The sequence below is a fragment of the Oxyura jamaicensis genome, chromosome 2 (genome assembly GCF_011077185.1).
Source record: "Oxyura jamaicensis isolate SHBP4307 breed ruddy duck chromosome 2, BPBGC_Ojam_1.0, whole genome shotgun sequence".
Taxonomy (NCBI): Eukaryota; Metazoa; Chordata; class Aves; order Anseriformes; family Anatidae; genus Oxyura; species Oxyura jamaicensis.
Genome location: NC_048894.1, coordinates 23152899 through 23171664, shown reverse-complemented (window position 1 = coordinate 23171664; position 18766 = coordinate 23152899). Strand labels below are relative to the sequence as shown.

Genomic DNA, 18766 nt, shown 5'->3' with positions numbered 1-18766 from the left:
AAAAAAAAAAAAAAAAAAAAAAAAAAAAAAAACAGAATGTAACATATTCAGTGTCTTTCATATTAAAGTTAAGTCAAAACACTTTACAGTAATGATATTGATCATGTAGTAACTGTGTGGGAAAATAAAGCATGTGTTGTGGGAACAGAAACAGTTATCACGAAACTTGTCCTTGCCTTTTAGAATCTTATTATATTAAGTGCCTTTTTCATACAATACAAGCTAATCATGTCAGCTAGCTTTTTATAGTCTTTAATACCAATAATATTAAACTTTTACATCCTCTCATTTACTAGTGTTTAACTCTTTCCTTGTAGTACAATAAGATGTCTAATATCAGTGGGTTTCTATTGCTCATAGCAACAGAGAATAACTTCTAAATTTATGACAAAATATTAATAAATGTTTACTACATCCAGATTGTTCATTTACTTGTGCTAAGTATACTTGCAATCTACTTCAGAAATATGCCTTACAGTGTAAGCACTAATCATACATTAATTGAACTATATCTATGCAGACAATCTTCTTTTAAAACTTCCCCTTAAATCAGTGCCTCATCATTGTATTGTGTATCTGATGATTTTTTTTTTTATTTATTTTTAACAGAAACCAGAATATTTCTGTACATTAGCTTCTCATGCAAACTTCCCTCCTACACACACTTTTTTTTTTTTTTTTTTCTCTCAACAGAAGCCCCAAACATTGTTTTCTTTCACCGTGTTCTATGAAATCCAAATGGAAAAAGGGAGGTTACTTACATTCAAACATACCACTCTTTCTCTGCCCCTCCCCAAATGCATGTATCTTGGTTGTAAAATTCTATGTACTTTTTTTTAACAACTCTGGATTTTTATACGTCACACTTCTGCTCATCTCAGCCACAAAAACAAAACAAAACAAACAAACAAAAACACTACCACCTAAACAAAAGAAAACAACAAAAACAAACAAGCAAACAAACAAAAAACATAGCCCTTAAATCCTCCGCAAAAGGAAAGTATAACATTTGCATTTTGATTGGAAAAAAAATGCATGGGAGGAAGAGAAGGTGAAAGACAGGAAGGAAGGGAGGAAGAAAGGAAGGGACGAAGAAAGGGAGAAAGAATAGAAGGAAAGGTAGAAAGGCTGAAGAAAGGAATCACAGAATCACAGAATTTTCTAGGTTGGAAGAGACCTCAAGATCATCAAGTCCAACCTCTGACCTAACACTAACAGTCCCCACTAAACCATATCCCTAAGCTCTACATCTAAACGTCTTTTAAAGACCTCCAGGGATGGGGACTCCACCACTTCCCTGGGCAGCCCGTTCCAGGGTCTAACAACCCTTGCGGTAAAGAAGTTCTTCCTAACATCCAACCTAAAACTCCCCTGGCACAACTTTAGCCCATTCCCCCTCGTCCTGTCACCAGGCACGTGGGAGAACAGACCAACCCCCACCTCGCTACAGCCTCCCTTCAGGTACCTGTAGAGAGCAATAAGGTCACCCCTGAGCCTCCTTTTCTCCAGGCTGAACAAGCCCAGCTCCCTCAGCTGCTCCTCATAAGACTTGTTCTCCAGACCCTTTGCCAGCTTCGTAGCCCTTCTCTGGACTCGCTCGAGCACCTCCATGTCCTTCTTGTAGTGAGGGGCCCAAAACTGAACACAGTACTCGAGGTGCGGCCTCACCAGAGCCGAGTACAGGGGGACGATCACCTCCCTGGCCCTGCTGGCCACACTGTTTCTTATACAGGCCAGGATGCTGTTGGCCTTCTTGGCCACCTGAGTACACTGCTGGCTCATATTCAGCCGACTGTCAACCATCACTCCCAGGTCCTTCTCTGCCTGGCAGCTCTCCGACCACTCATCTCCCAGCCTGTAGCTCTGCTTGGGGTTATTGCGCCCCAGGTGCAGGACCCGGCACTTGGCCTTGTTGAACTTCATGCAGTTGACCTTGGCCCATCGGTCCAGCCTCTCCAGATCCTCCTGCAGAGCCTTCCTACCCTCGAGCAGATCGACACACGTACCTAACTTGGTGTCATCTGCAAACTTACTGAGGGTGCACTCAATGCCCTCATCCAGATCATCAATGAAGATATTGAAGAGGACCGGCCCCAGCACCGAGCCCTGGGGAACGCCACTAGTGACCGGCCTCCAACTGGATTTGACTCCATTTACCACGACTCTTTGAGCCCGGCTATCCAGCCAGTTTCTAACCCAACGAAGCATGCGCCAGTCCAAGCCAAGAGCAGCCAGTTTCTTGAGGAGAATGCTGTGGGGAACGGTGTCAAAAGCCTTGCTGAAGTCAAGGTAGACCACATCCACAGCCTTTCCCTCATCCACCCAGCGCGTCACTTTGTCATAGAAGGAGATCAGGTTCGTCAAGCAGGACCTGCCCTTCATAAACCCATGCTGACTGGGCCTGATCGCCTGCTTGCCCTGCAAGTGTTGCGTGATGACTCTCGAGATAATCTGCTCCATGAGCTTCCCTGGCACTGAGGTCAAACTGACAAGCCTGTAGTTTCCCGGGTCAGTCCTCCGGCCCTTCTTGTAGATGGGCGTCACATTTGCTAGACACCAGTCAGCTGGGACCTCCCCCGATAGCCAGGACTGTTGATAAATGATGGTAAGCGGCTTGGCCAGCACCTCTGCCAGTTCTTTCAGTACCCTTGGGTGGATCCCATCCGGCCCCATCGACTTGTGCACATCCAAGTGCCGTACCAGGTCACCAACCATTTCTTCATGGATAGTGAGGGCCACATCTCTCTCCCCATCCCCTTCCACCAGTTCAGGGTACTGGGTATCCAGAGAACAACCGGTATTGCCGTTAAAGACTGAGGCGAAGAAGGCATTAAGCACCTCCACCTTTTCCTCATCTCTTGTAATTAAGTTTCCCCCCGCATCCAGTAAAGGATGGAGATTCTCCTTAGTCCTCCTTTTCATGTTGATGTATTTATAAAAACATTTTTTGTTATCTTTTTGTTATCTTTAACATTTAATACATTTCTTTAATACATATCTTTAACATTAATACATTTTCTACCACTTTTTTTAGCAAAATGTCTGTGGCTTGAAACCCACCCTGCAGTACATCAATCAATTGAAAGTTTGTTAATTTTTCAATACAAATGGACACTCAAATTCAGATTAATAGCACCTTTATGTTAATTTCCAAAGTAAAACTCCAGCATCCTATTCTCAAGAACAATCACACAGAAGTAATTGCCCAATAGCATCTCCTCTGTGCCCAAAGGGAAAACAACTACTTTCTAAAATTACTTCTGTGTGATGAATGCAAGACTCCAGAACATGTCCAGAAGCAAAAGACACCAGTTACTAAGATCGAAAGAATTAACATTAGCACTTGATTACTGACTGTAGAAAACAATTGTTGACTGAAGATATTAATTTGATTTCTGTCTAGCACCTCCAGACTTAAAACTGAATTAACTGAAAAAAATGAACGAACTGAATTAACTGGAAAAACTAGTCAGAGAATTTTTGTTCTTTGTGAGAATGTTGGAGAGACCCCTGTGCTGAGACACCTCGGTGCCACTTACTAACTCCTCCCGTTGTTCTCTTAGCCAGGATGACGACTTACTGCAGAAGAGCATGAAAGGCTACCTAGAGAATTTTTGCCTTAAGTGCTCCACCTAGTCTTTGGCTCTTGGTGAGGTCACTTCCCAAGAACGGGATTACAATGAACCAGAGGTGCAGCTACCTCCACCTTCAGTCCAGGGCCTAGCTCAGTCCACTGCGACTGTAGTCAATGGAATTTTTTCCACTGATTTTAATGGGAGCATGGGAGTCAGCTGAAACAAGCATATGATATAGAAAACAAAGCAAACAACAAAAGAGATGAAATGTAGATCCATGGGGGATTTCCTGAGATATTAAAATTATTAAAAGAGAGACTGAGAATACTCTGAAGAGGAAAAATTGGAGGGAGTAGGAGGGAAAGAAAAGAAAAAGAAAAACAAGATGAGAAAAAGGAACAGAATAAAAAGGAATAGAATAACTTTACAATCAAAGACTATATATATATACACACACTTTTTTTTTTTTTTTTTTTTTTCTGCTGGAACATTTTTGAGGAACAGACTAATATGGTACTAAATTGATAGAAAATATTTGTTGTGTTCTTGAATTTACCATACATGATTGGTATTAGAAGTAACATTGTAGAATACAACATGCAATTAAAAAAAAAAAAAAAAAAAAAAAAGGTTTCTGGGGCATGAAAGATCTTAAATAAATACCAAATAAATACCATGTTGAACAAATAAAAGATGATCCATGCTTGTCTGCCCTCAGATGAGTAAGCTATATAACATGGAGCTAAATCAATCCCAAGTGCTTGGGCAGGAAATACATTACCCAGCACTTCTATTGCTGCCATGGAGACCTGAAGCTTCCTGAGACAACAACTCAAGTGGCTGATTACAGTTTGATGCTGTTTCATGAGGCCTCCTGGGGTGTCAATTAATCTCATGAATTTATTGAAGACAGCAGAATGTTAGAGGTTCTTGATTTCAGGAAAATGAGCTAGGCTGACATCTTTTTACTTGAAAAAATATTTTTGGCTTTACCATCACCTGTTACAAGTAGAAATGTAGGGCACTCAACTCCAAAAGTACAATCACTAAAGTTCTTGCCTTATTGCATCACATTTCTTAATTTTCAGTTTTTAAAATCTAACTGAATTTATATCCATTATGGACTTGCTAGATTTTTTTATTATTATGATTTTTGAACTGTGATTCTACATTGAATATGTAATGATTTCCATGCTACAGAAGCCAACAGAAGTACTTTGATTTTAGATAATCTGCTAGAGCACAAAATCTAGAGTAACCACCTGTTATAAATCAGTGTACATTCTTATTAGATAACACATTTGACAGTGCATTTCATTAATGAATATGAATACTAGTGTGTGAGCTCTAACTCTTGATCTAATTAAAATAGATTACTCAATGATATAATGATGAGAGGGTGACATTTGCTCCCAGTATTTAAACCCCACATAGTAAATGGCCTGTTATTGAATAAAATGCAACAAACAAAGAACTGTATATAATTACACTGGCTTGCCAAAAAAAAAAAAAAAAAAAAAAAAAAAAGGCTACAAAACTGTATATATGAAAGCAAAATAATAATAATAATAATAAAACAGTACAGCAATGTGGTATGTTGAGACTTCACTGAATGGCTACATCATGAGAGGGGCCAGGGGCAAATTTCAGTGTTTTATGTAACATCAGGCATATGTCAACTGCCTGTAATCAATGTGAATGTACTTTATAAACTATTGCATATTTGAGACTCAGTTGGTATTTACAACATGAATGAGAAGTTAAGAAGCAAAGAGTTAATGTGGAAAAGAAAGATTTGCACACCAAGTACATTAATAAGTTTAAGGGAAATATTTTATATGGTGTTCTTCAGTTAATTGCTTCCCTTCTGCACAAACTCTCCACTGACTCAGTTTCTAAACCTCATTATTTCGTATACATCCCATTGACACTTCCCTCCTTGCATTTTGTTTTAATGCAACTTATTTTGTTACACTTCTATCACTGGAGATTTTTGGTCTACTGCACTTAACTTTCATTTCTGAGCAGCTTTCCCTTACGCTGTCAGTGTACTGTCAGGAAAACCCAACAGAAAATTGGCCATTATGAGATTTGATGTGTTAATGGGAGGCTGGATTCTTCTGAGCTGGCTCATGATCGTATCAGTAGCTATCTGACAGGATGTGCACTCTCAGTCATTCAAGCACTCACAACCATCCCTCACACTTGTGGGGAGTAACATAGGTGCAGTGTAGAAAAGTCCAGGGAATAATGCTTTTGTCAGGTCTCATTTGTCAGGTCTCTATTTAGAGGTATTCTTCTCCCTTTTTAATACAAGTAATATACTGTATGGAATTATTAAAGCAGAAGTACCAACTCGATTCATTAGGATGTTGACTAGACTACTCTGGAAGCAAGTTTAGAGAAATTTAAAAACAATCAGGCCTTCATTTACATCATGGCAGGGATAAGAGGTGAGAGTCAAATTTCATATTAGCACTTATTGCTGTCCTGCAAATTTTCTTGTTCCCATTTCACAGCAACACTGCTCCTAAATGCTGGACACAACCATATTCAGTGACCTGTATGCAGTAAATTCCAGCTAAGAATTCAGTAGATGTTTTGTATATTCAAAATAACTTATTCTATTCCAGTAGAATAATTGTGACAAGTTTTGATGGAACTACAACATATACTTTATAGAGAGGAATAAAAAGCTACTATGTCCATATTCATATGGCCATCTCCTTTATCTCTAAGTCAATTTGTCATATGGATGCGTAAGCTTTTATTTAACATTCAAAACATCATTCTGAAGTCTGACTGATTCCTGCACTGGATGTGGTGCTAGGACTTTGGCCTCCCCATACACAACTTTGCAGCACCAAAACTGTATAAATCCCACTGTATACTGTAAACTGTAGAGCTGAATTAAGCATCACAGCTCCCTATAGTGAGCCCGGCATAAATCCAGTACATGGAATGAGACACTATTAGGCAAAACCAATAAAATTCTGGAGCTTGTCTCTCTGAAGTTAAATAGTAGTTCCTTGAAAAGTTGTTTGCGCCTCCTCCCTGTTCTGCCCATACAAGATTAATTTTCTGATCAAGTTGGGAACATTGCACTGCATTTATTAAAGTCTCTTTTCTAATCTCTAGGAGGACAGAGGGGCTCAGTACAAAAGCATAGGCTTCTAACAGTACAGAAAAAGTGACAACAAGCAGTGAGATGACATGAATAAGTTTTGCCTGCAGATTTGTTATTTGTTATTTGCCAGAAATAGCACTCCATGTTCCAACCTTAGCCCAGTGAACTGCAAGACTGTATCTTCAATAATTTTAGTGAGGGAAGATATCTGGAAAGCACAAATATGACAAAGAAGATGAAGATGGTTGGAAAATGAACAAATGACAAGGCATAAGAGAACATGAGGAAAGCAAAAAAAGGATATTTGATATATAGAAAATAATAACAATAAAAAAGAAAATATACTAATTACCTAGTATATATATAAAAAAAAAGACAGTACATTGATATACGTTTCAGTCTTTCTGTCTGTCTGTTTAGTTTACACAATATATATAGTTTTTGTAGTATAATATATGTAGTATAACTATGAAGCTATATTTTTATGCATTTATTAGGACAGTAAGATAATATAATGCAATATATTATGGAATTCATACTGATAATATATCAATACAATATTGTTGGTATTACTGTATTGTAAATATTATGTATTATTATATGATTTAGTATAACTGTAAATTGACATTGAAATATAGTTGTGTGAAATGGATAGTGATATTTCAAGTCACAATATTCCAATGCATGCCCAAGTTTTTGTTGAAAATTTTATGGTTAATTTCTATATTAGTATTCATATAGCATTGTGTTACTTAGGCTAGAGCATATGCATTATGAACTAAAATATGAGCTCAGATACATAGGTATGACTTTACAAGAAACAGAAGCTGGCATCACTAAATCTAAATAATGTTGCAACATAATACTTTGCCTTAAGGAGAAATAGTGTTGCTACTACCTCTGCTATCAACTAGGTTCTGCTAATGAGTTGCATTTTCACGAGCCACTGCAAGTAAACCTATGGGTCTTTCACTTTGTGCATAGTATTAATATCCTGGAATTTACAACAAAGTGTAGATTTTATGGGAACAAATATTTTAGATTAGTCTGAATGAACAAAATTCTTGTAAAGATTTTTCCTTTTATGTTTAGCACTGGAAAACATCTTTTTGCAGTTCTCTTCATTTTTATTTAAGATGTCATAAAAGTGAAGGTTACTTACAATAATGAGAGTTTATGACAAGTTACATATTTTAATAATACCCACATTTATCCCTTGTTTCTCTTTTTCAGATTCTAACTCAATTTAACAATGAATATCACAATTTGTGGTGCTACTCAAGATAAAACATGCAGAGTTCAATGAAGTGAAGTGATTTCTATAGTAGTTACTTTTTAAAAAAAATCTATTCATAAAACTCATACTTAAATCCTGGCAAACCTTATCACAACTGTTCAAGATGTACTGTTCTAAAACAAGCACTTGCTTGGTTATGCATACATAATAAACTGTCTCTCTTACTGAATTTTCTTCTCCTTACCAGTTCTTAATTTGCAAATGTAATACAGGCTTGCATGCAGAATAGGATAATGAAATTAATGTCATGCTTATATTTCCAATAAACAAAAGAGGAGGCAGGATACAATAAAATAACAGAAAACTAAAGTGACAAAGCAAACAAGATATTCATACAACAGGCACAACCTGAGACTATTTCATTCTCATATTACTTTATTCAGAAATTATGCTCCTGCCCACAAATTTATATAATCAAACAAACAATCTTTCTTTTTTTTATGGTAATTGCTCACCAAGACATATTCTGAAGCCCTCTCATTTCTCCATACATATATCCTCCATTTGATAATTAATTTTATTGCTCTGAAATGTAGCGATGTGACACTGGCATCCAATTTTGGGTGAAATTCAACCCTGAATCGAAAACCTGCTTGATATTCTTTGCATTCCCTTGGGCAAAAATTAGGAACTTGACTAGCGCTCTTCACTGGGATGAATTCCATTTACAATGAGAGTCTGCATGCAGAGTTTGGAAAAGTTTTTCAGAGTTACTGGAGGAAGGGAAAGAGCTGTATGTAGTCTTGAGTTGAGATAGATGGACTGTAGGAATCTAAAAGCTTCTGACAGGCTCTTATCAGAGGCTGGAACCTTATGTTTAAGTACAGTGAATTATTATTCTGTTATAATAGTATATATATATAACAGTCAAATTTCAGCCCGGGCACCTCATACAAAAGACTCAAAAATCTTAAGGGAAAAGGAAATCAATTGTAGCATATAGATGAGAAACTTAAAATAGTTAAGTTTGAGGTGATTTTTTTTCCTTAATTTATACTAGAAATAAAAATCAGTTGTCAAGCTGCTCTTCAGGAATGATGGTTGTGTCTGTGTTAGTATTTTGACTCAGACAGAAATCAGCTTTTGAAGCAAATCTAAAAGCTTTCTTCACTTCCAGTTTGTTGGTTTGTTTCTAGGAGCAGTTTTGGTGCATGCAGCAGGCTTGGTTTTAAAGGAAACTAGAGGAGAAGACCTGGACTGGCAGACTACCAATTACATTCCACCACTGTTGGAAACATAAAGGTCTCAACTAATGTTTTAACCTGCAAACACTTTTGAATGACATGTGCAGTGGGGGCAAAAGACCCAAACAAGCAGCCTAAATCTAAGACAAGAAGGTCTTGGCAAATCAAATTCTCTGAACAATAGGACGGATGTAAGTGTTTCAAATACAACTTCTTTGTTTCATAAATCTAATGCTAGTATATACTGTATTATTTGTTAATGCAGACATGAAACTCAGAACAAGGTAGAAACTTCTGTTGGCAACTGCTAAATTTGGCCTTGATTCACCTGAACTCAGTAAAACACAAACACATAGCTGCACATCAGGAAGCTATTTGTCAGCACATTGTACTATATAGCACTTATGAGACAGCTGGGTTGTTATGCTCATTTCTGGGTCAGAGGTTTTTATATTAAAATTGGAAACTATTGCTTTCTGAATTGCATTAATATAAGTTCACTGCACAGCCCACCCATCAGCCTGTGCCTGACCTGTCACCAAGGAGATGGGGTCAAGCAAGGGGACTGCTTGGTGCAGAAGTGAAGGACAGTCCTCTAGCAACATCTAGTTTTAAGATAGCAGTGAAAAGAAAGAAGCAAGCCCCCAAAGTGTAATTGCTCCCTGTTGCATTCAAGAAAATGTCATCTGTAACTAATATATTAATGTGACAACATTTAGAGGCTGATTTTTCTTTTCCATCCATCAAGGAGACACCAAATATAGCTTGGGTTCTATAAACTGAACATTCTGATAACACTGCAGTCAAGTCAATTGAAGCAGAACTGGTACAGAAACATTATCAAGCATCATTTCAATAGAGTGTGGCTGTCTTCCAGAGGTGCAAATATCATTACACTACAGCAAAGCAGTCTATGAACTAGATTAGCTGAACAGCCGTTATCAGCACTAAGGAAAATAATATCAGTGACAGTGACTTCACCTGCCTGAGTGGTTTAAATGTCCTGCCTTTCCATACTGATAACACTTGGCACCATTTGCAGGCTGAAGAAAGCATGACTTTGTTTGATCTAATTATAGAACCATAACAATTTTTGATAGTGAAGAAAAGGCATATAGTCTAGGTCAACTTGTCCATCTCTCTGTAACTGCATGAAAGTTGCATGCTGAGGCACCCGAAGTGTACTTGAATAATGCCTGCTTTTTATTTGTTTTCTTAGGTGTTTTTTCAGTCTCAGGGAAGCCGAGTTCCCAATTTCACTGACATTGGAGTGTTTACATAGGGCAAATAGTAATTTTTATATTTTTATTTTTTTTGGCAGAGAAGAGAAAGAAAGAGGTGGTATTTTTAGAACCATCAGAAACATATCCCTCTGTGATGTAATCTCCCTAACACAGGATGCCTTTATGGAGAGACACACTTTGGTTTAGTATGGGCAGGTGCTTGCCTGCAGTGCAAAGCTGGCAGTCTATCTTGGAGGCAGCCAGGAAATTTATCTTTTCAGGTGTATTTTGAAAAGATTCAAGGCAAAGAACAGTTTAGAGACAGAATCCTCAATACTCAGACTACTCATTAAAGAAATTATGCTTTCTGTCCTCTTAGTTTGCATTACAGCATAGAGTATATATGTTAAGTACGCTACATACATTATGTAAAACTCTATAGTAAAGTAAGAAGATTCTATAGCAAAGTAAGCAAATTTTTTTTTAAGCTTTCCAACCACCCCTGAAATGATTTTTTTCTTGGGACATTACTGTAGTAGTCATTTAATTGTCAGTATAGTACTAATTTTACCCTAGTTACAGGAATAGACTTCCATTAGCTATAGTTTTGCATAGGGTGAATTCTGGTATAAATAATGATGTACCATGCATGCCATGTGTATGTGATATAGGATAGAATTGATAATACTATAACAAGACCTATCTTTTTTTTTTTTTAAAAAAAAAAAAAAAATATGTACTGATAGAACACCATCGTTAGCTTTGAACTGTATCCTCAGATTTATCCGAGGCCACCAAGTAATTTTGTATAGCATAGTACATTATCAGGCTGCAGAGTGACCTACTATGAGTGCACAGTAGTAAGCTTGCACATTTCCATTAGCTTGCTCAGTTTAGGTACAAAAAGATCCAACTACTGATTCAATACCAGGGCAAGAAAAGCTAGAAAACAGATGCTGACCTTCAGCACCCAGTGAGTATTTCTGTACTCTGCTTTCCATTATCCTGGAGGGCATTCTCATTATTAGCTCCAAACTCCAAAAAACGTTTTCCTAAGAGCAGTGAGGCAGAAGGCACAGTAAGGATGTTCTCTCCCACAGACTGCCAAAATATTATAACATCTGAGTAACAGAAGACAACTTTAACAAGATAGTCATACACGAAGCCTTGCAGTCATTAGTGCAGGCATCCATAAAGGTGATAATTTCAAGACTAAAACACCTAAGTAAAGGTGTTTAAATGTGCACTGCCTAGGTTCTTCTATCACTGTCAATTGAGGAATGTGTTTTGATTTAGCTGCCCACACATGTCCAGTGCTACCTGACATGCATTGAGCACTGCTCTGTAAAAGTATCGGTCTGCATATACCTCATCTTTCTCACCCATGTGTCTGTTTATACCCCAGTTGCTGACGAGGGCAACCACCTCTAACACCTTGCTGGACCTGCCCATAGTCTATGTGTAGACATCTAAACTTAGATGTTTCATCCTGGGGTTGAATCACATCTTGGAATGGTGATCAAGCTCAGGGAGGGAATGAAACTTTCTTGGGTCTTTTCTGGTGACACATGTAGCTGAAGAAGGAAAGAGGTTGATCTTGTCAGATTAGGATGTGAATTTGGAGATGGTTATTTTATTGACCCCCAAACTTTAATAACTTCTAAATCTGTTCTGAATTAAGATGGGAGATTTTGTATTGATAATAAAACAAGTTAGCAAAATCTTGTTCTTGCATTGCCCCATTAACTTCACTGATTATTCACTGAACAGAGAGCAACTTATTATTATTATTATTATTATTATTATTATTATTATTTTCAATTTATTTGTTACTTTGAATTTGCTAGCATTTGTAGAGACCAAGATTATCTTCAGAGCTGGGATGTCCCTTGACAGCTCTGCTTTTTGGTTCCAGATGGGACTGTCAACCAATGAGTGAGGTATGACACTTACTGAGCTGATCCACCAAATGTAATTCACTTTTACATTAGATTAAAAGGAGAGTGACCAGAGTGACTGCTATCTTTGTTCAAACAACAAGAAAACCTGCTTCTGTAAGCTATTTTCATCATAAACTAGAATAATCATGTTAATACAAGGGGAGTAGAGGACGGTAGTATGCTATCTCAGTAAAGTAATATTAGAAATAAAAGAGACTCATTCAGATTTTTTTGTTTGTGTGTTTGTAAGGATACATTTATGTGCATAGCCACACTCCAGCCATGGGGTATTTTGATTAAAAAAGATTATGGTCTTTTAACTAAATATAGTTACATCAGTTGACAATGTCATCTACCTGGACTTCTGTAAGGCCTTTGACACAGTCCCACATGACATCCTGGTCTCCAAAATTGGAGGGAGATGTATTTGATGGGTGGACCATTAAGTGGATAAGTTGTTGTCTTGAAGGTCACACCCAGAGAGGTGGTCAATGGCTCTATGTTCAAGTGGAGGCCAGTGATAAGTGGTGTCCCTCAAGGGTCTGTCCTGGGACTGTTACTGTTTCATATCTTTATCAATGACATAGTGGGATTGAGTGTACCCTCATTAAGTTTGCAGATGACACCAAGCTGAGTGGTGCAGTTGATACAACAGAAGGAAGGGATGTCATCCAAAGGGACCTGGACAAGCTTGAGAACTGGGCCCAAGTGAACCTAATGAGGTTCAACAAATCCAAGCGCAAGGCGTCGCACCTGTGCTGGGGCAATCTCAGACATGAGTACAGACTGGGAGAAGAACTCACTGAGAGCAGCCCTGCAGAGAAGGACTGGGAGATTTTGGTGGATAAAAAGCATGTTGATGAGCTGGCAGTGATCACAACTGCATCCTGGGCTGCATCAGCCAAGGAGTGGCCAGCAAGGAAGGGAGGTGATTGTACCTCTCAGCCTTTGTGAGGCCCCACTTGGAGTGCCTTGTCCAGGTCTGGGGCCCCCAGCACAAGAAGGATGTTGATCTGTTAGAACAGGTCCAGAGGACTACGAAGACGATCAAAGGGTTGGAGCACCTCTCCTATGAAGACAGGCTGAGAAAGCTGGGGTTGTTCGGCCTACAGAAGAGAAGGCTCTGGGGTGACCTCATTGTGGCTTTTCAGTACTTAAAGGGGACTTCTACAAAAGATGGAGAACAACTCTTTGCTCAATAAGATAATGACAGGACAAGGGGGAATGGTTTTAAACTAAAACTGGGGAGATTCATATTAGAGGTTAGGAGGAAATTCTTCACTCAGAGGGTGGTGAGGCACTGGAAGAGGCTGCCCAGAGAGGCTGTGGATGCCCCATCTCTGGAGGTGTTCAAGACCAGGTTAGATGAGGCCCTGAGCAACGTGATCTTGTGGGAGGTGTCCCTGCACATGGCAAGGGGTTGGAAATAGATGATCTTTAAGGTCCCTTCAAACCTGAGCCATTCTATGATTCTATGATTTTTGCTGATATTTCATAAAGATCTGTTGGACAGTTTGGTGGATGCTAACATGTTTTATAATCATACTATGTACCTGCAATTTTTCCCTACACTTACTTGCACTTTAAATGGACAGTTTTCAGTTACTATACAAAATACACATTAACTTCTCAAAAAATCTAGTGTTGCTACTGAAGTCTCAGCTAGATTAACTGTAAGGCTGCTCAAAAAAAAAAAAAATCATTTTATAACAAGAAAAAACTTTTGGTTCACTTTTATTCTGCTCTCGCTTGGATAGTGTCAAAATATGTTTTCAAAAGAATTGTTGTTGGTTTTATGTTTACATGCAGACTGATAGACAACAAAGTGTAGTCTGGTTTTGAAAATGAAAAATATTAAGATCATAGATAGTAGAGTTCCCTCTAGTAGTGTAGGTATCATTACTAGACGTGGTTTCACTAGTGCTCTCTAACTTCCTACAGCTCAGAATAATCAGAAATCAGAATAAAAGCAACCATTCTTTCTAGGACCACTGACCAAAAGCAAGTGTTCTGTTCCCTGGAATAAAAAACAAAGCTGAGGATGCCTTCCCCCTGCATCTTCAATGTGGGCATGTGTTAAGAATTCAGGCTTGCATCCTGTGAGGTAACACTGGCTTTAGCATTCACAAAATTTGTTTCCCAAAAGATATTAAATAGAAAAACCATTTGTCTGAACCACTCTGTGGTTGTGGCAAATACATTTCTATCTAGCTTTTACAATTTTCAATAGCTGTACTAATTCACTAGGCCTAAGATTTATTCCTAGTATGTTATAGAAATACTACACACCTGCATTGGTATTACATGAGAAATACAGCTAAGAAACATAATGAAATACAATGATAAAATAGCTAGACGATTATTGAATCTGGAAAGAATACAAATAATATAAATTTAAAAGGCTGAGTGAATGAAATGTGCCAGAAGGACCAAAAAAAATGGACTGTTACTGACTCAGTCATTTCATTAAACTTCTGAATGTTTTCATGCATTTTAATTTAATCCTTTGTGATCCTGGCACTTTCAAGCATTTTTTGTACCTATCCCATGAGATTTCATTTTTGCCTCAGGATGATGCCAAAACAGTAATATTCTGCCACTAAATTGTGACTGGGGCAGTTCTTCAGAGGTTTTTCTAGAGTACTTTTTCATTGTTATGTCCTTCTTTTTATATTTTCTTAATACTTTGCAGTTCTCTTTAGTCTAACTGGGCTAACTTTGCAAACATATTTTCAACTGCAGGCCGCAAAACTAGCATGCAACTCAGGAGAAGTCTGTGAAGAACCATCTCCACTTTCTAGTTCACAAATCCAGTCAAGTAGTCTTAGTTGTAAAAATGTGCATAAAAAACAAAAGGAGTATTCATCCATGCTGCTAACTGTTTCCAAACTCTCCTGCATCACTGGATTGAGCATTACAGTAAGAGGAGGTAAGGAGGAGGGAAAGACTCACTGGTCTTGCCAGTAATACTCTTGAACTTGTAGGAATGTATTTGCTATCGCATAATTACATGAAGATCAGCATGATCCAAAGATACAATTAAAGCCCCTTTTTTTTTTTTCACAATACATGTATATATATATTTATATATGTGTGTGTAACTGGCAATAGTTTTTCTGTTGTGTGGAATTTGGTCTCAGAATAACTATGAATGCCTACAGCACTGTTATAATGAAGTGAAAACAACGGTGTCAAATCAATAAGTGATACTAAATGGCAAGTAAAGACATTGATCTGTATATTATGAAATTGATTATGACAGCATTTACTGTTTGTGTCATTCAATATTTTTAATGAAGTGAAATGTGGGATTTAATCTAGTGTATTATTATTTATCCTGTATTTCATCGCTTACTTTTCTTTCTGGAGATTTAATGTAAGATCTTAAAACATGAGGTAGAAGAACTAGTAAATTTTGAATCATTGGTTGATTTTCCATGCCATCACGCATGTCCTCTTCTTCTCTCCTCACTAGCCACAGAAGAAAGTCACCTCACTCTGTATCCACAAGCTACATTGACAACTAAATGATGGGAGGGCACTGTGTGGCTCTCCTGGACTCCTTGGTCTCTCAAAGTGCTAAGAGGGGGAGAATCTGAACATGCAGCTATGTACAGTGTCCTTTTCTTGAACCACTGCCACTTCATCCAATCTGGTATATGGCACTTGCATGTAGTACTTCCCTCACAATTCACTGTTCAGTAATGTTTCCCCTGATAGTTGTAAACCTCAGTGATTGGAATCCTCGGGACTGAGATCACAGGCATAAAAGTCTGCTTGCCCTTCTACTGAAATCTAATTTATTCTTCTTTTACTATTTGGATGAGATGGAGTATTGCTGTCCAATGCTGTGCAGTCCATTGCTGTATCTGGGCTGAAAGAAGAAAATCCTTAAGATGACTTATTCAATTACCTGCATTTTCAAAATTGTGTTAACGTACCCCAAGTTAAAACAGGTCCTCAAAGACTGGGCCAGATATTTTGAGGTCTGTTCCAGCCTAGGCTGCTTTATGGTTCTGTGATTCAAAAGGTACATTTTATTCTACTCTCTGACCAGCAGCAAGGCTATAGACCTCTTCCCAGAAATTCAGAGATGTCAAAATTAGGGAAAATTCCGTACTATGTTCACACCAGAGCTAAGTATGTATTTATTATCTTTGTTAAACTGTTTCACAGAATCACAGAATCACAGAATAGTCTAGGTTGGAAGAGACCTCCAAGATCACCGAGTCCAACCTCTGACCTAACGCTAACAAATCTTCCACTAAACCATATCCCTAAGCTCTACATCTAAACGTCTTTTAAAGACCTCCAGGGATGGTGACTCCACCACTTCCCTGGGCAGCCTATTCCAGGGACATAACAACCTGTTCAGGAAAGAAGTTCTTCCTAATATCCAACCTAAACCTCCCCTGGCACAACTTTAGCCCATTCCCCCTCGTCCTGTCACCAGGCACGTGGGAGAACAGACCAACCCCCACCTAACTACAGCCTCCCTTCAGGTACCTGTACAGTGCAATAAGGTCACCCCTGAGCCTCCTCTTCTCCAGGCTAAACAGTCCCAGCTCCCTCAGCCACTCCTCATAAGACTTGTTCTCCAGACCCTTCGCCAGCTTCGTAGCCCTTCTCTGGACTCACTCGAGCACCTCCATGTCCTTCTTGTAGCGAGGGGCCCAAAACTGAACACAGTACTCAAGGTGCGGCCTCACCAGAGCCGAGTACAGGGGGACGATCACTTCCCTGGCCCTGCTGGCCACACTGTTTCTTATGCAAGCCAGGATGCTGTTGGCCTTCTTGGCTGCCTGAGCACACTGCTGGCTCATATTCAGCCGACTATCAACCATCACTCCCAGGTCCTTCTCTGCCAGACAGCTTTCTAACCACACCTCTCCCAGCCTGTAGCTCTGCTTGGGGTTATTGTGCCCCAGGTGCAGGACCCGGCACTTGGCCTTGTTGAACTTCATACCGTTGGCCTCGGCCCATCGGTCTAGCCTATCCAGATCCTCCTGCAGAGCCTTCCTACCCTCGAGCAGATCGACACACGTACCTAACTTGGTGTTGTCTGCAAGCTTGCTGAGGGTGCATTCAATCCCTTCATCCAGATCATCAGTGAAGGTTTATTTCACCTTTCTCCTTCACTCAGATGAGAAAAATAACTATGCTACCCAACATAATATTAATTTTCTTTTCAGTTTAAAATAAGGACAAATACTGCCCCAAAGAAAATCCAGTACTTTCACTGTTTGAACTATTGTTAATAATGCCAGTGAAATCTAAGTCATGCATTAATATTAAAGAACTTGATATTTCCGTTTTATTAATGAAATGCATGTTAATTAAATCACATTTCCTTACACTTTACAGGTTTTAAGCAGCACACATTACTATAAAGATTGCTGTGGAAGTTCACATTGTGGGAATGGCAGTATACAAAACAGACATTGTTATTTCAGCCACTGCTGCTTTATTTAAATATTTGTTCATATTTCTAATAATCAGTGAAGATTTTGAACAAACAAATAAACCAATTTCACTTTGTTTTAAAAATTTAAAGATGTCTAATCTTATACTTCTGTTGTTTAATCTTATAACTGTCTTTTTCTCTTCTGGCCCCATTAATAACCATTAAATAATGTAGAGGAAAATACAAGGGAAAAATACAAAGTAAATCATTTCTGTTTATGATCTGACTAAAGATAAAAAGCCTGTCTCTGTTGTACTAAGGCCATTGACAATGGAGCAAGTAATTGCTCACATTCCATTTGATATTAGATATTTTTATTTTAATCTACTGCTTTGCCTCCAGAGCTAAGATCACAAGCTCAACTCTCAGGTACAATGCTACATGTTATAGTTTTCTGAAGGGGGATCTCTTCTGAAGGGGGATCTTTTTTATTTATTTATTTATTTTTTGTTACGTACATAGATGTGTGTGTCACAATTGCCCAAGTAAATGGGAGAGGCGTGTTCTAAAACTCATCTCCCAGCATTTAATGCCTTAGGTCCCCTTATCTATCCGCTTTAACTTTGTGTCACTTGTGTTGAGGATGTAACTGATTAAAAGGCAGAAATGGAAAAACTGAATCCTTCAATTTCAAGGTCATTGAATGGATTCCTAGACTATCACGCTTTCTAAAATGACTGAAGGCCAAAACAGATATTCAGTACGTTTTGAAACAACTTTAATATTTTCACTCTTGTATTGAAATGAAGCTATTGGAGTGAGCCCAGTGAATATCCTTGAATTATATATCTATAACTCCAAAACAGGATTTGCAGAGTGATGGGTGATTGTACTTGTCATGAATGAACTGTTATTTTTTTTCTCTATTTTCTCCTCCTCCTCCTCCTCCTCCTCCTCCTCCTTTTCCTCCTCCTTCTCCTTCTCCTTCTCCTTCTCCTTCTCCTTCTCCTTCTCCT

General features: G+C 38.4%; 1 protein-coding gene and 1 long non-coding RNA gene across 3 annotated transcripts in view; one reads left to right on the top strand and one right to left on the bottom strand.

Moving 5' to 3' along the window:
• Positions 1-18766, bottom strand: part of ZNF804B (zinc finger protein 804B) — a 238895-nt gene that overhangs the window by 37233 nt on the left and 182896 nt on the right. The window lies entirely within an intron of this gene.
• LOC118162344 lies at positions 15732-17493 on the top strand. Its single transcript, XR_004748404.1, has 2 exons — positions 15732-16513; positions 17462-17493. It is a non-coding gene; the product is annotated as an uncharacterized LOC118162344 (long non-coding RNA).